Raw genomic sequence first — 15,175 nt, 5'->3', positions numbered from 1 at the left:
TATCTTTTTCTGCTTCTTACAATAAGCCTGAGTAGAGCCATCAGCCTTTCCATCTCCCAAGCCCATTATCTCAAGAGTCACATTCAGCTCCTGTCTTGTAAGTGTTCTGCCATATATCCACTCCTTTACCAAAGTTTCTTGTCTATTGTCCACAATGTAGCCCAAGATGGCTTCCTCCTCTGTAGTCAAAGATAGTGGGTTGTGTTAGCTTTTCAAGGACTTGAGCATTTTTGACCACACAGATATGAAGGAAACTTTATGGTCTTGATGGTTCATGTGCTGCAGTACAGAAATATAGAACATGATGGTAGATAGAGACCATATAGCCTATCTAATCTTCACATCAAGTGCTTAGCTCTACAACATCTTCCTCAGAGATCCTCTATATGTATACCATGATTTCCTAAATCCAGTTACTACCCTTTTCGCCACCACAAAGACTGGGAGGCCATTCCATACATCTACTACCTTTTTGTAAAGCAGCATTTCCTTAATTACTGCTGAGTCTATCCTCTTTCATTCTCATCATCTGACCCTTGTTCTAGATTAGAGAATGACATAGGGACAAATTTTTCCCCGTCCCTGCAGGAACTCAATTTTCCTGAACCGTCCCCACAAGTTTTGTCGCTGTCACTGTCCCATTCTTGTAAGCTCTGCCTTAACCGCACAAACCTCGAAAACTTATAATTTTAAAGTGTTTGAGGTGTGTGCAGATGAGGACAGAGCTTGCAGGAATTGGGCATGGACAGGAAAAGAACTCGCCAGGACTGGACGAGAAAATGAGTTCCCATGGGGACGGGGAAAAATTTGTCCCCATGTCATTCTCTATTCTAGATCCTTCTTTCCAGTGAAAAAGGCCAGCTTCCTGTGCATTTATACCATCATATTTTCCAAACAGGTTCAGGTGTTTAGGCCTGTCCCTCTTTGATTTATGATGCTCTGACCATGGGATTAGCCACTGGACCTTTAAAAGGTTTCACAGCTTATAAAGGCTTAAGTTTTCTCCAGGCCCAATACAACTACTAGAACTTTACAACCTAACCTACATGCTAGTTATGTCAGCTATAATGTCCTTTCCTGGTTGCCCCATCTCCCACCTTGTCCTTTCAAGCACATCTAGAATGTGGCATCAATTTTCCTCTCCTTAAATCTTTCACTGGCTCCTTCTGTACATCTGTATTAAGTGATAGAGATGTAGCAGCATGAAAACACTCAGCCTTCACCATTTGTTATAACTTTCCAGCAAAGGTCTCTCCTTCTGTTCTCTCTTCAGTCTTTTCTCACATATGTGTATTTTCCTGGCCACCCTCCTTATCTCTGAACGTCACTCTCACTCGCAATATGCCTTGCCCCCTCTTGCTCAACATGTAAAATACACCGGAGGACGTATTTTTTCAGACAGGCATGTCATTACTCTCCGTACAGCCCTGTCTGATTTACCCGCATTCTTCTCATACAACCATCCTCATTCTCTGGTTTTTAGAGTCATCTTCCTCGTACTTTTACCAGTGGTGCATGGACCGCACTCCCACTTAAATATATAGCTACCATATCTCTGTATAATCTCATCTGTTTGTCCACTGACAGCACAATGGAACAATAATGGCTCTCAGTGTGCTGGAAGAGTGGATGATGGAAGCACTGCAGTGCAGGAAGACCAGCTCTGCAGGGCAATTCTTAAAACTAGTTGCTAAATTTATGCATGCACATTTCACACATAAATATTTAGAATACTAGCATACATGTGCCTTTGTGTGCGCTTAAACACATATATGCTAGCACGCCACTAAGCACCATCCTGCAACTACCTGCCTAACTGACATACTGCATATTTGCAAGGGGGGGCTTACACGGGAGGTGGAGCATGAACAAGACATGGGCGGGGTTCTCACATGCGCATAACTTGCAGAATGTGGAAAGTTATGCAAGTCCCAGCCGCACTCAGGTGCTCACACATTATGGCAAGCATAATTGCGGGCATCTAAATGTTAGTTGTGTCTATACTGGGTTACATTAAAATTCTAGACAGGAAAGTAGTTGCCTGCTTTCCTTTACAGAATAGGGTCCTGCCACGTGCCCTCCGGATGCTTAAGTGGCAGCACCAGTAATAGAATTGCCCCTGTGAAGCTCATTTTTAAGAGGACCCTGAGGGAAAGGGGAGAGCAGTACTGGTGGTGTTCATTTCTACGGAAAACTCCTTTTCTAGGTCTGTTAGAAATCCTTGAGCATTTTATGTCCTGCTCAGGCCTGGCGAAAGGAAGACAGCTGCTGCAAATGAGTGGTGTCAAGTGGATGTCCTGGAACAGGTGCCTTCCAGCCCTCAGGCCAGCAAGGGACCTTTGAGCCACTTGAGCATGGTAGTTACCACGGAAAGAAGAAATTAAAGGAGATAACACCGTAGATATAGAAAACATAAACAAGAAGAAATAACTGGACTAAGCAATGGTATACAGTGACCTCACTGAGAGCAGTTATTCTGGCTCAGTGCCGGTGTGTTCATTATATCAAAACACATAGTACCTTAGAAATGACACATATAGCTCAGGATTTCTTACAGCCTATAAAAGCTGGGTTTTGCACTTCTTTCTCAAACACATTTAGACTTTAGCACTCCATTTAAAACAGCCTCAAGTCTCCAACTGTCTAGCTTCCCTCCCCTCAATTGTGGAAAGACCCCAATTCACTTTCATCCACCCTTAATTTACTCAAAATCCCAGCCTCTAACCCCCCTCCCCCACCAGTTCTGCTCAGTCACACAGTGAAAGACAAAGCCACTCTAACCTTACATGCAGCTGACTGGATCCACGGGTGGATCCGCTGTGACACACGGACTGGATGGTGGCACACTGTACCAGAACAGTTAACAGTTTGATGAGAGCGGAGGATTGCTGAAATCACACAGTGGAGTGTTATTACGATGCTCCCTGTGCCGGAACGCAGCAGGGACAGGCTTGCACCGTTGAGGACCCTGCAGCTCCAGAGTCGATGAATATTTCTTCTAGCTCTAGCGCTTATGGTTTCGTTGCTAATGGCAACAGGACTGTCCTGCGGTGTGGATGGGGCAGATTTCAAATGGAATCGAAGACTTTGGACTCAACTGCATTGCTCAGCTGTAATGGACCTGTGAGGATATATTAATAAGGAAATTAACATGTGAAGGGAAATTCTAAAAACTAAGTACAGTACTTGCATTTATACCCCTCCCTCACCATGTGCATAAATGTATAGAATACAAGCACTTAAAAATGTATATGTGATAGCAGGGCACCAAAGCGCTTTTCTACAAAGCTGCATGTGACATAACATATTCATGGGAGGCAGTGGCGTAGTAAAGGGGGGCGGTCCGCCCCAGGTGCCATCTTGGTGAGGGCACAGGCACCCGCCATCCTCTCTTCACCCCTTGCTCCCCCCACTGCCGAATGTGCACCGCTTCCCTTACCCCGTACCTCCGTAACCTCTCTGGCGCGAGAAGCAACCCCCATCCTGATGTTGCGCCAACATCAACTCTTCCTCTGACGTCACTCCTGGATCCGTGCTTAGGAAGTGACATCAGAGGAAGAGCCGGCGCTGGCATGACAACAGTTTGGGGGTTGCTGCTCGCACCAGGAACATTAGAGAGGTACAGGGGAAGAGAAGCGGCACGCAAGCAGCTGGAGGGGTGTGAAAATAGCATGTGGAAGGCCCAGGCACCTCTCACCCTGACTACACCACTGATGGGAGGAGCTCCCAGTTACAACTTACAGTACTGTGCCCTTCCATGCTGTTATTTAGGCAGAAATATATATGCCAAATGGTTGTTGGTATAAGAACATAAGAATTGCCGCTGCTGGGTCAGACCAGTGGTCCATCGTGCCCAGCAGTCCACTCACACGGCAGCCCTCAGGTCAAAGACCAGTGCCCTGAGACCAGCCCTACCTGCGTATGTTCCAGTTCAGCAGGAACTTATCTAACTTTATCTTGAATCCCTGGAGGGTGTTTTCCCCTATAACAGCCTCTGGAAGAGCGTTTCAGTTTTCTACCACTCTCTGGGTGAAGAAGAACTTCCTTACGTTTGTACGGAATCTATCCCCTTTCAATTTTAGAGAGTGCCCTCTCGTTCTCCCTACCTTGGAGAAGGTTTACAACCTGTCCTTATCTACTAAGTCTATTCCCTTCAGTACCTTGGATGTTTCGATCATGTCCCCTTTCAATCTCCTCTGATCGAGGGAGAAAAGGCCCAGTTTCTCTAATCTCTCGCTGTACGGCAACTCCTCCAGCCCCTTAACCATCTTAGTCACTCTTCTCTGGACCCTTTCGAGTAGTACTGTGTCCTTCTTCCTGTACTGGATGCAGTACTCCAGGTGAGGGTGCACCATGGCCCGGTACAGCGGCATGATAACCTTCTCCGATCTGTTTGTGATCCCCTTCTTAATCATTCCTAGCATTCTGTTTGCCCTTTTCGCCGCCGCCGCCGCCGCCACTGCCACCCATTGTGCGGATGACTTCATTGACTTGTCGACCAGTATTCCCAATCTCTTTCCTGGGGGGTCTCTCCGAGTACTGCACCGGACATACTGTATTCTTGTATAAGATTTTTGTTACTAACATGCATCACCTTATTCACATTAAACCTCATTTGCCATGTCGCGGGCCATTTCTCAAGCGTGTTTACGTCACGTTGCAGGTCTTCGTAATCCGTCTCCGTCTTCACTAGTCTGAATAACTTCGTATCATCTGCAAATTTAATCACCTCACTTGTCATACCAATGTCCAGATCTTTTATAAAGATGTTGAGCACAGGTCCAAGCACCGAGCCCTGCGGCACCCCACTGGTGACGCTCTTCCATTCCGAGTATTGTCCATTTACCCCCACTCTCTGTTTCCTATGCTCCAGCCAGTTTTTAATCCACGTGAGTATTTCACCCTCGATTCCATGGCTCGCAATTTTCCGAAGTAGTCGTTCATGCAGAACCTTCCAGTCTTCCAGAATCTTTCCCGATTTGATCGACAGATTGGCTATTAGTTGAAGCAGTTCAGCTATAGTCCCTTTTAGTTCCTTGATGGCCATCAAATGGATGCTATCCGGTCCCGGGGATTTATCGCTCTTAAGCCTATAGATCTGCCTGCATACCATCGACCCTGTCAGTTTCCCGTCTTCGTTTCCAGCATATAGCCTGATGGGTTCCGGTATGCTGTGTATATCCTCTTCGGTAAATACAGATGAAAAAATGTGTTCAATTTGTCGGTGATTGCTTTGTCCTCCTTTAGCACTCCCTTTAGTCCATGGTCATCCAACGGCCCCACTGCTTCCTTTGCGGGTCGTTTCCCCTTAATATATCGAAAGAACGGCTTGAAGTTTTTCGCCTCCTTGGCTATTTTTTCCTCGTAGTTTCTTTTGGCCTTATGGCACCTGCGTTGATGTTGTTTGTGCTTATTCCAGTTTTCGTCCGTTCGTTCGTAACCTTTTCCATTCCTTAAACAAAGTTTTCTTGTCTCTGATCGCTTCCTTCATCTCTGCAGTGAGCCATACCGGTTCCTTGTTCTTTTTCCTCTTGGATCACTTGTTGATACGCGGTATATATAGATTTTGCGCCTCGGTGTTTGTGTCCTTAAAAAGGGACCAAGCTTGCTCTAGCGTTTTTACAGTGCTTATTCTCTTCTTAATCTTCTTCCCCACCATGAGTTTCATCCCTTTCTAATTCCCTCTTCTGAATTTCAGTGCCGTGGCCATCATTCTGGACTGATGTTTCGTCCCTGCATCCAGGTCGGAGCGGATCATGTTGTGATCGCTGTTTCCCTGCCAGTCCTCACAGTCCATTTAGAATTAAGTCCAGAATTGCTTTTCCCATCTTTTATTTTCCTTGACAAGTTGTTCCAGGAAGCAATCGCCTACAGCATCCAGGAACTCTTGCCTAGGTTCCAGTCTATCCCCGGATAGTTGAAGTCACCCATGATAACTGCGTTGCCTCCCTTGCAGTTGCATTTAATCTCATCCGTCATTTCTCCATCAATTTCATCGGACTGACCTGGGGGTTGGTAGGAGATGCCGTCTTCATTTCCAGTCCATTTGTTCCCGGAATTATGACCCATAGATACTCTAACTTATTCGTCTGTTGTGGCGTGTTCTCTCCAGTAGATTGAATTCCCTCTTTGATGTATATGGCAATGCCCCCCACCTTTTTGAGCCACTGTCTCTGCGGTATAGTTTGTATCCCGGTAGCACAGTGTCCCAAATGTTTTCCTCAGTCCACCATATTTCCACGATGCCGATGATGTCCACGTTATCTTTTGGTGCCATAGCTTCTAATTCACCCATCTTATTTCTTGAGTTTGCGGCCTGTTCCTTTCTTGCATTTCCTTTCCTCTTGTGTCCCTTTCGATCTGTCTTGCCTGTGATCCGGTGAGTCTTCCCCTCCATTTTCCTGCACGGTATCCTCCGGGTATACCGGTTCCCGAACCATCGACTCTCTCTCTCAGTCGACTGTCAGCTTTCCCCTTCTTCCTAGTTTAAAAACTTCTCAACTTCTCTCTTGATGTTGTTTGCAAGTAGCCTCATTCCGTCTCTGTGAGAATGTAGATGTTAGTGCTACTGGTTTATGCTAGCACTGGGTTAATCTGGGCTCCCAGATGCTGTTATAGATTAAATCAGTAGCCTAAAACTTTTTTCACATATAGAGCCACAGTGTACAGTAAATACAAGAAAGCTCTGAAGGCTGCCAAAAGATTTCCAGCTTACACATACTACTAATTTTATAAACCACCTTGACCTGCTTGTTCAGACTGGATATAAAACTAATATTGATTCTACAACACTTCAATGATAGATTTTAAAACCTCTCTTTATTTTGGATAGTCAACGGTAGCAAATTCCATAAATGAGACACCTGAGTAGCCCACTTAAGAGATTTGTTTGCAGTTATAAAACCAAATGGGCAAGATTAAAAATGAACGCATTTATAGGATTTGAAGAGAATTTTATCTAAACTGTTTGAGATCCGCAGTGGAGGACTTCAGCAGCCACGTGTTGGAGACCACTGGATTAGGTTCTCACCACATGGCAATGGGGCACCGCTTAGATAATTTTTATATGTGGTATATAAACACCTAAAATAAATACATAACTAAGGGGTCCTTTTATTAAGGCAAGCTAGTCAATTTAGTGTGCGCTAAAGATTAGCATTTAAACTAGAAGGTGGGGGTGGCATATTTATATGAAGGACAATTATAAGAATATAAGAACATAAGAATATAAGAATTGCCACTGCTAAGTCAGACTAGTGGTCCATTGCACCCAATAGTCCGCTCCCGCGGCAGCCCCCAGGTCAAAGACCAGAGCCCTAACTGAGATCAACCCTACCCGAGTACATTCTGGTTAAGCAGGAACTTGACCAACCTTGTCTTGAGTCCCTGGAGGGTGTTTTCCCCTATAACAACCTCCGGAAGAGCGTTCCAATTTTCCACCACTCTCTGGGTGAAGAAGAACTTCCTTACGTTTGTACGGAATCTATCCCCTTTTAACTTTAGAGTGCCCTCTCGTTCTTCCTACCTTGGAGAGGGTGAACAACCTGTCTTTATCTACTAAGTGTATTCCCTTCAATATCTTGAATGCTTCTATCATGTCCCCACTCAGTCTCCTCTTTTCGATGGAGAAGAGGCCCAGTTTCTCTAATCTCTCGCTGTATGGCAAGTCTTCCAGCCTCTTAACCATTTTAGCTGCTCGTCTCTGGACCCTTTTGAGTAGTACCGTGTCCTTCTTCATGTACGTCGACCAGTGCTGGACACAGTATTCCAGGTGAGGGCATACCATGGCCCGGTACAGAGGCATGATAACCTTCTCCGATCTGTTCGTGATCTCCTTCGTAATCATTCCTAGCATTCTGTTTGCCCTCTTCGCTGCCACCGCACATTACGCAGATGGCTTCATCGACTTGTCAACCAGTACTCCCAAGTCTCTTTCCTGGGGAGTCTCTCCAAGAACCGCCCTAGACATCCTGTATTCTTGTATAAGTTTTTTGTTACCAACATGCATCACCTTACACTTATCCACGTTAAACCTCATTTGCCATGTCGTGGCCCATTTCTCGAGTGTGTTTATGTCCTGTTGCAGGTCTTTGCAATCCTTCTGCGTCTTCACTACTCTGAATAGCTTCGTATCGTCTGCAAATTTAATCACCTCGCTCGTCATACCAATTTCCAGGTTGTTTATAAATATGTTGAAGAGCACGGGTCCAAGCACCGAACCCTGCAGCACTCCGCTCGTGACGCTTTTCCTGTCTGAGTATTGTCCATTTACCCCTACTCTCTGTTTCCTATCCGCTCGCAATTTTTTGTAGTAGTCATTCATGCGGGACCTTGTTGAACGCCTTCTGAAAATCCTGATATACAATGTCAACCGGCTCGCCCTTTTCTATCTGCCTGTTTACTCCCTCGAAGAAGTGCAACAAGTTCGTCAAGCAAGATCTGCCTTTGCTGAAGCCATGCTGGCTGGTCCTCATCAGATTGTGTCCGTCAAGGTGATCAATGATGCGGTCCTTTATCAATGCCTCTACCAACTTTCCCGGTACCGAGGTCAGACTCACCGGTCTGTAGTTTCCCAGATGTCCTCTCAAACCTTTCCTGAAGATCGGCGTAACATTCGCCACTTTCCATTCTTCCGGAATCCTTCCCAATTTGATCTACAGATTGGCTATCAGTTGAAGCAGTTCAGCTATAGCCCCTTTCAGCTCTTTGATGACCCTCAGATGGATGCCATCCAGTCCTGGAGATTTATCATTTTTAAGCCTATCAATCTGCCTGCATACCTCTTTTAGACCGTCAACCCATAATAACGCCTCCCTTGCAGTTGCATTTAATCTCATCTGTTCTTTCTCCATCAATTTCATCAGACTGCCCTGGGGGGTCAGTAGTAGTTTCCAGTCCATTTCTTCCTGGAATTTTTACTCATAGAGACTCTAACTTATTTTTCATTTCCGATGAGTTCTCTCTAGTAGACTCAATTCCCTCTTTGACGTATAGGGCAATGCCCCCACCTTTTTGACTCACTCTGTCTCTGCGGTATAGCTTGTATCTCGGCAGCACAGTGTCCCAGACGTTTTCCTCATTACACCGTGTTTCTGTGATGCCATTGATTTCAAGGTTATCTTTTTGTGCCATAGCTTCTAGTTCACCCATCTTATTCCTTAGGCTCCTTGCATTCATGTACATATACTTGAGTTTGCGGCCTGTTACTTTCTTGCATTTCCTTCCCTCTTGTGTCCCTTTCGATCTGTCAAGATTTGTCTTGCCTATGATCCGGTGAGTCTTCCCTGCTATCTTCCTGCATGGCATCCTCTGGGTATACTGGTTCCCGAACCATCAACTCTCTGTCGACTGTCGGCTTTCCCCTTCTTCCTAGTTTAAAAACTTCTCAACTTCTCTCTTGATGTTGCTTGCAAGTAGCCTCGTTCTGTCTCCACTGAGGTGGAATCCATCCTTCCTGAATAGCTTGCTCTTTCCCCAGAATGTCGTCCAGTTGCACACGAAGTGGAATCCTTCTTCTTCACACCAATACCTTATCCACGCGTTGACTGCTTGCAGCTCCATCTGCCCCTTCTCATCAGCCTTGGTTGCCGGCAGGATCTCTGAGAATGCTACCCTCGGCATTCTGGTCTTTAGCTTCCTTCCTAGCATCTGGAACTGGTCCTTCAGTCCTTCTCTGCTGTAGTTCCTGTTGCTCATGTTGTTTGTCCCCACATGGATCACCACCGCCGTATCTTCCTCTTTCGATGATCTTGTCGATGCGGCTCACTATGTCTTCTATCTTGGCTCCCGGTAGGTAGGTCACCAGCCGATCCTTTCTTCCTCCCGCTATGTGGCTGTCAACTTGTCTGATGACGGAGTCCCCCACGACGATAGCTGTCCTCTCTGTCTTCTCTTGTCTCTCCAGCCGTAGGCCCGTGTCCTATGTGCACTTTCATCTTCCCTCTACCTAGTGTTGGCTTGCACTGGACTCGTCTTCCTGTGGGTTTCCTCCACTATTTCTAGGAGTCGCTGTTGTGTCACCCATTTCTTCAATGTGGTTGTCCTCCAGGTGGTCTTCACTCACTGTGGGTGTATCTTGCCAGTTCCACTATTGCTCGTAATTTTCCACAACCTCCTTGTATGCCTCCTCGATGAACTTTTCTAACTCCCTGACTTCTTCCTCAATGATCTCCTCTGTCTTGAAGTTTTCTGCCTCTCTGTACTCCTCCTCCACTGCTCGAAGTGCTTCTAGTTCCAGTATTCTGCCTTCCAGGAGTCTAACTTGTTTCTTCAGACCCTCCAGTTCCTCGCATCGAGGGCATACATAAGACCGACTCCCAGAGGAGAGGTAGTCGTACATATGGCAAACGGTGCAAAAAACTGGGTAGCTCAACAAGCTGCTTCTGTCTGCTGCTTCCATTGCTGTCCGCTTGTCGGTCTGCTGGTCTGAAGTGGTTTCTCCCTGCTTGGTTGTTACCTGAGTGTCCTCTGTGTCTGCTGCGGTTGCCCTCTGCTCTGTTTGCTTGTGTCTGCTGCGGTTGTCCTCTGCTCTGTGTCTGCTGCGGTTGTCCTCTGCTCTGTTGCTTGTGTGTCCTCTGTGTCTGCTGCGGTTGCCCTCTGCTCTGTTTGCTTGTGTCTGCTGCAGTTGCCCTCTGCTCTGTTTCTGCTGTGGTTGCCCTCTGCTCTGTTGCTTGTGTGTCCTCTGTGTCTGCTGCAGTTGCCCTCTGCTCTGTTGCTTGTGTGCCCTCTGTGTCTGCTGTGGTTGCCCTCTGCTCTGTTTGCTTGTATGTCCTCTGTGTTTGCTGTGGTTGCTCTATGCTCTTCTATGTTGGCCCCTCCCCTTTTAAGGGAGTATCAGTAAGGGCAGGAATCAGCTTTCCGCGATGTTGCTTGGGCCCGCACTGCTTCCTGAATGGCTGCCATCAGTTCTCGCTCTTCACTGTGACTTTCCTCAGCAATTTCTTAAACTCTTATCTGCTGTCTTTGGAGGGACAGCCAGATCGAGGCAGTGCTTTGGTGTTGCCAATCTGTTTCATCTTTATAGTGATGGATCTGACTATGCCCCCGAGTGATATTCAAACATACTGAAATTTTCATACAGCTTGTCATCAATCTGTAACTTTGAATAATTTTATCCTAGAAGTCTTTCAACAGTTCTGTGTTTGGCATGTTTAGTCCCTTCTTCAAATTTATTTCACTCAACAGAAACGGCTTGATTTTTCATCCAGGAGTATTCAAATCAACTCAGTTACTGTGTTTAAATACAGGAAGGCTCTCTATATCACCATGGTAAGGCCATGTTTGGAGATGGAGATAATTCAGTTTTGCTGTGACAATCAGTGGGAATATTTACCCACTGCAATGAAGACTTTCTGGTTTGTTATTCTTAATTACTTTATGAATGTTTCTGTACAATTGGAGGGGGGGAGTCCCATCAGAAAAGAAAATGATATGCAGATCAGTGAAAAACTCCTATTTGAATGTATTTTGAATTTGATTTCTTAGGCAACAAAATGAAAAATGTATAAGGGTACTATTACAATGCATTGTACTTGCCTCTACAGGCACAGCAAGCTTAAATTCTGACTCTCCACATTGAGAAGCTGTCCAATTTGGAATGTAGGGTGGAATCTCTATCCCCTATTCAAGATAAATGTTTTTGCATAAAAAGGTTTACATCAAAGACGGATTTCTACTGAGTGCAGATATTCTCCAGATATCTCTGTACATTTTAAATTATGTTATCAAAACAATATGGGGGCAATTCTGTAAATTGGCACCAAGATGCAGGTACCACAATGGGGAAAACTTGCAACAATTTGTAATGCACCTAAGCATACTATTTGAAGATAGTCAGCAAGACTTTTTTCACAACAGATTTTCGTTGTGACAGATTTTGGTGCCAGAATTAGTGTATTCATGGCAGGATTATTTCGGGAAACGATTTGGTGTAGTCTTTGCCAGGAACACTACTGAAATTGGTAGCTGTCAAATTTGCAAAAGTTTGGGAAAATTTGAAAAAGATTGCTGTGACATGCTGAGAGTCCAACTTATACGAGCGAGTGCCGTAAAGTTCTCAGCCTAACCAACCAACTTCCTCAATTCTGAGCGTTATTTTGCCACTGCAGCTGGAAAGAGTGTTATCTTATTTAATTAAGTGTCAATCTGCAGAAACAAAATTCTGCGGTCTGACATTGTTTCGAATCAGTGGTTAGGCTGAGAATTTTTCAGCACCCCCTCGTATCATGTCAGTGACTGTTGTACAGTTGTGAGCCTATGCATGCCACACAACACTCACAACTGATAGCATTCTATTAGTTGTGTGTATCTCTTGGTGACATGCCATGATGCACCCAGGCTCTACCCCCACATATGCCCCCTCGCAGTAGCTCCCTAAGCACTGAAGCATACTGATTACAGAATAGCACCCAGTGTAATTTTCAATTACTGGTGTGAATGATGTGCATATGTGCAAGACTTCTGTGACATATGCATGCTACTGGAGCCTAAATGCAAGCATCAGCCTATATAATTGCCTTTTAGGTGCATAATTTTTGATCCTGAGTATTTGAAAGTGTTTATTGAAGTCACAGAGGTTATAAGCGATGGATCTCTTCCTACCTTCAATTCAGGAAATCATTAAAAGCACTTCTATTCTCACTGTTTGATCCTTGATGTTACTGTTATGAATCCTAATTAATCTTATGTAAGGTGCATTGATTTCCAGCAGACAATTGCAGGGTATAAAAAAAATATGGTATGGTATAAGAGGCATGTGAATAAATATGTGATGCCTTGAAGGGGTTATTAATCCCCAATGATTTGATTGTGGGACGTTTACGCATTCTGATGTTTGTCTCATATTTGATTGACGCTCTTTGTAATGCTCCAATTTTAACTTAGCTGCTCCATATTTTGAAGACTAAGGGCTCCTTTTACAAAGGTGCGCTAGCGTTTTTAGCGCAAGCTAGCCAAAAAATTACCACCTGCTTAAAAGGAGGCGGTAACGGCTTTTCCTGATTATGACAGGAATAGCTGTTCAATTGATTACACAGAATTGGAAAAATCATGATAGGATCAATTTCACTTTTTGGTGGGTAATGTTGTGTACCACATATAAGTATGAAAGGATGATGGCGGAACGTTTGGGGACTGGTAAATCCTTTAATGATGTATGGAGTCCATTGACTAATTTTATTGCATTATAATAAGGGTCATGTTTCTTTCTTTATCATTAGATTTCCTTACACATCCAGGGAGGGGGGGGGTGAAGGGAGGGAAATGTATATTGAATAGTGAAATTATTTATTTATAATTTGTAATCACATCATATGTATTATTATATTACGAATGAAGATGAGGATGGGAGAAAATGATTGTTTAATGTAATAATTGTATAGTGAATAGTGTGTTTTGTGCAGTTTTTCTGATTTACCATTTGTATTGCACTATCGAAGTTTGAAAATCAATAAAGATTTTTTTTTTTTTTTAAAAAGGCCCAAATGCACCTTTGTAAAAGAAGCCCTAATGTAAATTCAAAGTGACTGTTTTTTCAATAGGCTTTGTGCTGGATTGAAAGTAATCATTTTTCCTCCTGTTACAGTTTTGATTCCATATTTTTTTTTTCTTTGGGCTGACTTTTTTTTAAATATTTGATTTCACAATGAAGAAAGGATAATGAACATGGCACTTTCAAATATAAATGCTAGTTTCCATGAAAGTAAGTGTAGAAGTCTGTGAATACTTTGTTATCCACCGCTGTTTTCAAAAAGAAAGCACATGCATGTTTCTTTTATAAATTGGTCCAATGTTCATGGGTAAACAAGATCCACAGACTTTGCAGCAAAGCAGGCACTTTGAATAAACCAGCAGGCGTAAGCGTGACTTCATTGCGTCACATTTGCGCATATGCAGATGCCGTCTGGGGGGCGGGGCTGGGGCAGAACAGGGCGTGACAGAGGCAGAACTGGGCACGTGGCCATGGGTCTGTATTTTCCTGAAGGAAAATCTGGTAACCCTAGTCATTTTCCTACTATCCCAAACTTGCTGCCACTGCTAGACTCTGACCCTCTGAGAGAGAGAGAGACAAAGGAAGGAGGAAGCATGCTTTTGCCAGATTTTTCTTTGGCTTGAGACGAGTATCATGGGGGGGAGGGCGGCGTAGAAAGAAGAGTTATAGTTAACATAACCATTTATTTTTTTCATCAATACGGGACATCTATTAATTGTCCTAGCCCCGCCTCCAATTTATTTCATTCATTTTTCATGTACATATAATATCTTATTAATTCATAATGGTAACCATAAAATTTAAAAAAAAAACCACAAAGCACACTATATGCAGAGAAAATGTTAAATATCATTTATATTTGGGGAGTTTTCAAAGATGTCAAGGCAGATGACTTTAAAATATGCAATGTCACCTCAGTAACTATAGAGAAATAGACAAATATAGTATAAAATATAAACATCAGATATAAATTCTCAAAACTGACACATTTTGATCACTAAATTGAAAATGAAATTTTTCCTACTTTTGCTGTCTGGTGATTTCATGAGTCTCTGGTTGCGTTTCCTTCTGAGTGTGCATCCTTTTTCCATTTCTTTCTTTCTGCACTCAGGCCCAACAATTGTTCCTTTATATTCCCTCTCTCCTTCCTTCCTATGTCCTTAGTGCCCCCAGTGCCTCCTTCCTATGTCAGTGCCCCTTCCTTTGTCCTTAGTGCCCCTTCCCATGTCCTTAGTGCCCTCAGTGTCTCTTTCCTATGTCCTTAGTGCCCCTCCCTTGCCAAAACCAGCCTGCCTGCCTGCCTCCCCCTCACTACCTTCCAGCCTTTGTCCCACCCCCTCCCAGAAGCCAGCCGGCCAGCCAGCCTCCCTCTCTCCCTGCCTCACCGAATATGAAAAAGCTGAACTGCAGGACTCCTGCCTGTCTGCCTGCCTCCTTCCTTCCCTCCGAAGCCTACCCAATTCTTCTGCTCCCCCCTCCGGTCCACAGCCGCCACCCGCTGCTACTTCCTGCCCTTGCCGCAACAACCCGCAGGAAAGCCATGTCCCGGTGCCGGCCAAGAAGCCTTCTCCACGATGTCAATTCTGACATCGGAGAGGAAGTTCCAGGCCAGCCAGGCAGCGATTGGCTGGCCTGGAACTTCCTCTCCAAGTCAGAATTGACTTTGGGGAGAAGGCTTCTGGGCCG

The 15,175-nt window shown here is 44.6% G+C and overlaps 1 protein-coding gene across 4 annotated transcripts in view; it reads right to left on the bottom strand.

Moving 5' to 3' along the window:
- Positions 1 to 2,764: 2,764 nt before the first annotated feature.
- The window catches only part of PDE1B (phosphodiesterase 1B), a 657,058-nt gene continuing 644,647 nt past the window's right edge, over positions 2,765 to 15,175 (bottom strand). For all 4 annotated transcript variants that reach the window (XM_033937713.1, XM_033937714.1, XM_033937715.1 and 1 more), the window contains one exon: positions 2,765 to 3,121. The gene's annotated coding sequence lies outside the window, so the exon portion shown is untranslated. The remainder of the gene's footprint in view (positions 3,122 to 15,175) is intronic.

This window comes from Geotrypetes seraphini, chromosome 3, assembly GCF_902459505.1.
Source record: "Geotrypetes seraphini chromosome 3, aGeoSer1.1, whole genome shotgun sequence".
Lineage (NCBI taxonomy): Eukaryota > Metazoa > Chordata > Amphibia > Gymnophiona > Dermophiidae > Geotrypetes > Geotrypetes seraphini.
The sequence above is the reverse complement of the archived record's forward strand: the minus strand, read 5'-3'. Positions and strand labels throughout refer to the sequence as shown.